Below are 5,283 nucleotides of genomic sequence, written 5' to 3'. Positions count from 1 at the left end.
CGCAGTCACACACTGTTATTTATAGGGACGCACAGATACTGGTTTTTCGGTATCGATTACCAATATTTTTTTTTGGTACTTGTTGATACCAAATAACGATACCGGAAGTCCAATTAAGGAAGCCAGGCAGCGTGTAATGACTCACCGCCTGGCTTCCTGATTAGCAGGGAAGCCGTCCCCATGCTTCTCGTCACTATGTGGCGAGAAAGCATGGAGCCGGCTTTCTGGCTAACCAGGAAACCGAGCGCTGTGTAATGACTCGCTGCCTGGCTTCCTGATGTCTGAAGCTAAAGTTCCGGGCTAGGCATCAGAGCATTTGGGAGAGTACTCGCCTAAATACTCGGTATCAGTGCATCCCTAGTTATTATACATGTATATAGCTCTGACATATACTGCAGTTCTGTACAGAGAACACCGAGCCAGACACATCAGTCTCTGTACAGAGGAGTTTACACTCTAATGCAGAATGGCACTCAGGGCTTAGTTAACTGCTGGACTCTGGGTTTAGTGACCCGCTGGACACAGGACCCACCCGAGAGTGACCCTGCAGAGCCCAGCATAGATGCTGCACAGCCCATCTGAGACTCTCTATGGTGTGGCCGAAAGTGGCGTGATGTCACAGACTGGCCGGAAGTGGCGTGATGTCACCCCCCCAAGTGGCGGAACACAAGGGCCCGGACGCACACGCGACCCTGGTAGTTCCGCCAGTGCCGTCGGCCAATAATCATGTAAGGGTCCCGGGCGGGCCTCCCAGGCTGCCGGGTCCCTTACATGAGTATCTGCCGTACCCCCCTGATGGCTGCCCTGGCGTGATGTCACTTCCGGTCAGTCCGAGATCAGAGCAGTGGCGGCACTTACTCTAATGCAGAATGGCACTCAGGGCTTAGTTAACTGCTGGACTCTGGGTTTAGTGACCCGCTGGACACAGGACCCACCCGAGAGTGACCCTGCAGAGCCCAGCATAGATGCTGCACAGCCCATCTGAGACTCTCTATGGTGTGGCCGAAAGTGGCGTGATGTCACAGACTGGCCGGAAGTGGCGTGATGTCACCCCCCCAAGTGGCGGAACACAAGGGCCCGGACGCACACGCGACCCTGGTAGTTCCGCCAGTGCCGTCGGCCAATAATCATGTAAGGGTCCCGGGCGGGCCTCCCAGGCTGCCGGGTCCCTTACATGAGTATCTGCCGTACCCCCCTGATGGCTGCCCTGGCGTGATGTCACTTCCGGTCAGTCCGAGATCAGAGCAGTGGCGGCACTGATGAGGCCCCAGCCTGCTCCGAAACCGCTGGATTGGATGGCAATGCTGGGTCAGAGGCGTAACTAGAAACTTCAGGGCCCTGGTGCAAGAAACCATGAAGGGCGCCCCCAACCCCCCACCGACATAGGAAGGAGCTGCGGAGAGTTGGCCTGCTGCATGCTGGGAGCTGAGGTGGTTAACAGGGCCCTCTTCCTCCTGTCTGGGCACCCCCAAGTGGGGGAACTACCAGATTCACAGATGTGACTGAGCTCTGGCGTTCCACCACATGGGGGGGGGGCGTTAACCACCAAGGTGCCGACATTGCCTCCTGGGACTACAGCTCCCAGCAGGCAGATGCTCAGCAGTTCTTTCCTATGGTGGTTAATATGGGGCTGCGGGCGGTCTCTCCAGCGCTGCGGGCGGTCTCTCCAGGGCTGCGGGCGGTCTCTCCAGGGATACCAGCGGTCTCATCGGGGTTGCGGGCGGTCTCACCAGGGATACGGGCGGTCTCACCAGTGCTGCGGCAGTCTCACCAGGGCTCTGCAGGGTCTTAGGTGATAGAGTGCAGGGTTAGGGCTAATGACAGCTCACCCACCCTTTGTGTCCAGGTTGGTCCTCTCTTTCCCTCTCTGCTTGACACCACTCCTAGAGCCCTCCCCCTTCTTCCCAGAGTCTCAGGTGCAGAGCTGGCCCTGCCACCCCTCCTGATTCGGCGGAACCAGGGAACATACTTCCCCCTGCCCCCCAGTGCCGTCGGCCAATAATCATGTAAGGGTCCCGGGCGGGCCTCCCAGGCCCCTTACATGAGTATCTGCCATACCCCCCCTGATGGCTGCCCTGGCTATGACTCTGTCAGCTGCAGAGTATCCTTGGTTGCTATGACGCTGTGAGCTGAAGAGTGTCCTTAGTTGCTATGACGCTGTGAGCTGCACGTTGTCCTTGTTTGCTATGTTGCTGCCAGCCGCAAAGTATCCTTGGTTGCTATGACGCTGCCAGCTGCAGAGTTTCCTGAGTTGCTATGACGTCCAAAAGGGACTCCACTTCCAGGAAAATAAAGGATGTAGGGGCAAGAGGAGGCAAACAGCTGTTTTTTTTAATGGCTGCCACAAGGTGGACCATTGGATTTAAATTCAACTTTTGACTTTGCATGTAAGCAGACCCGTAGTTACACTCGTTTGAAGATACCAGAGTACTATCATTTATTATGAGGAGTGGTTGAGTCTCCCACCGGGGTCCTCACGTGTGTCACCCTGGTGGGGTCTCCCTTCACTACTGGTCATGAACTGCTACCCAGGGCAAAATGATTGCATGATACATATATTTCTATGGAGAATCCACTAGGGGGCGCTGATACCATCTTCATTCTGTTACTGGACCTTCTATTGGATTCTACTTAGCAACATGGGGGAGGAGGTTCAACTTTCAACAATGTAATGGTGGAAATGGAGGAATATCTAGTCCCGGCCTCAACAAAGAGCAAATAAGAAATTCAAATCAAGTTCTGCGTTAAAGGACAATTGTATCTGTGTACAATTTATCAAATTTCCCCATCTCCCCTGGTTACCTCTCACTAGGACAAATGTATTCATTCCACCATCCAGCGATCTTCAAGGTAAAATATCCTTTAAGATACCATTCATCTGTTTTTGTCTTTTATCGGTTTGGCTAGAGTAGGTAAAGCTTAGACCCTTCGTCAAATTTTTTTCACTTTCTACGTCACCTCTGGGGAGATTCCGCGCTATTTGTCATTTTGACCATTGTCAGCCCCCCCAACACTGCCAACACAAATAGCCAGAGCCATCTTTAATATTCATACAACAACAACTGGCCCTTTTGACCCGCATTAAAGATGGCCCTGCAAATGGCCAAAATAAAAAAATAACTCTGCCCGGACCTCGGACGCTAAGGGAGGCATGAGTGTCATCGCTGTGCCTCCCGGCAGAGCTGGGATCTCAGAATTCTGCAGGAATGCAAGCTTGCAATTGGCTGGAGTGCATTCTCCCAGGATTTCCAGCACACTTGGGGGGTGTTATGGTAGTATGAATGATTGTGTGCTCTAAAAGGTGCTGCCGCTCACCCTATGCTATGTCGTTATGGGTGGATTACAATAATACTGAAATTACTTTTCTTGGATAAAACAGCTCCCTATGTATGTTTCAGTGGTGTGTGTCATTCATTTAAAGCTGAACCCCGGGCACAAAACTTTCATTTAAATCTAATCCTCAAATCCTCCAGCCACAAATTATATTTATCCACCTTGCGTGCACCAGATACCTTTACAGACCTAGTTTTTACCTTATAAAATTAGCAATGATATAGCCTATATTCCTATAAACAGTGGTGTCACAAGGTGGGCAGGGGGTGCGGCCCGCACCCGGGTGACGCCATTGGAGGGGTGACACCAAAATGACTCACAGTCCTTTTGGTGTCACCCCCCTCTGAAAAGTCGGGCGCTCGGTCATGGACCGAACTCCCGACAGTATCAGGAGAGAGGAGGGGACCCGGCGGCATACCTTATCCCGCCTGGTGACTGTCCCCTCCTCTCTCTGCCGGCGTCCATCACCAAGATGGCCGCCGGCAGGTATCAGAATACTGATGACGTCACGTGCAGTGATGTCTCGGCGGGGTGACACTCGGTTAGCGCTCCAGGTGACACCCAGCCGCTGGACGCCCCTGCTATAAAGCCTACATAGCCTGTGCAGAGAGCAGAGCTGCGGGAGGGCCCAGTAGCCCCACCCACTACAGACTGCCTACAGAAGACTACAGTAGGGGGCGGAGAGAAGACCAGTCACCCTGCACAAGGAGGGAGAGCAGCAGTGACCCAGATAGCAAGGATAACTTGCTACAAACTTGTGGCGGGGTAAAATTGTAATTCTTGTTAACTTGCTGCACACATTCCTGGCAAGTTGTAGACCTGCAGAACACTTGCAGCACAAGTTCTAGGCGACACTTTTTGAATTTGTAGCAAATTTGCTTGGCAGGTCTAAAGCAAGAGTCCTGCATGTCTTAGGCTGGGTTCACACCTAGGCGTATTGAATATGCGCGTTTGTCGCGCGGTTCGCGTCGTGCGTTTTTACCACGATTCGCGGTAAAAAAAACGCACGACAAACGCCCGTTTCCAAGGGCTACTTGGCTGTATCCCAATGGAAACGCGAGACCAAAACGCCCCAAAGAAGTACATGGGCGTAGGCCGTTTTGTATCGCGTTCGGACGGGCGGAAATACGGCAAGGTGTGAACCAGACCCATTGAATACAATGGGATTTAGATGTTTGAGCGTTTTGTAGAGCGTTCGTCGAGCGTTGAACGCGCTACAAAACGTTCAGGTGTGAACCAGGCCTTAGCAAGAGCTCTGCAAGCTCGCTGGTCTGGAGGTTTGCAATGCAGACTTGCTGTAATTGTGCAACAAAATTGTAAAGCTCGGCAAGTCTAGCAATAGTTTAGCAAGTCATTTTCAAACTTGCAGCTCAATTGCTTGCTATCTGGGGAGTGGTCTTTATCACCTAAGGGGGCGGAGACAAGACCAGTCACCCTTATATTGGATCTTCCATGAAAGGAGAGAGAGCAGCAGTGACCTTTCTTTATTACTTCTTTATTATTTCTTTATTAAAGCGCTGCGCAAACCGTTGGCGCTATATAAATATTATGTAATAATATTAATAATAATATTAAAAGAGGTGATCTGGAAGAAATACACAAAGCTCACCAAGATTTAAGAAGAATACACATGACTCTTGTATGAAGACAATATCTGCTTATCCCGGAGTTCAGCTTTACCGTTATCTCAGCCCACCCAGCACTGTGTATAATTGACAGGTACATATTACATTTACAGACATTCCAATCTCTAATCTTTGCCATCAAATTTACTGTCAGATTGTTTTACGACCCATCTTAAAGTGTTGGCGATACCATGTGACCAATGAATCCCGTCCATCGGTCATGTCAACACACAGCAACGACATAAGCACTATAAGTGCTTGCATTTAAAGAGCCCCTGTCATCAACCAGCAATGTTTGTTGTACTCATATTCTAATGCAAGGGTA

The sequence above is a fragment of the Nanorana parkeri genome, unplaced genomic scaffold (assembly GCF_000935625.1).
Source record: "Nanorana parkeri isolate BGI_ZX_2015 unplaced genomic scaffold, ASM93562v1 scaffold977, whole genome shotgun sequence".
Classification (NCBI taxonomy): domain Eukaryota; kingdom Metazoa; phylum Chordata; class Amphibia; order Anura; family Dicroglossidae; genus Nanorana; species Nanorana parkeri.
This window is presented reverse-complemented; position numbering follows the sequence as displayed.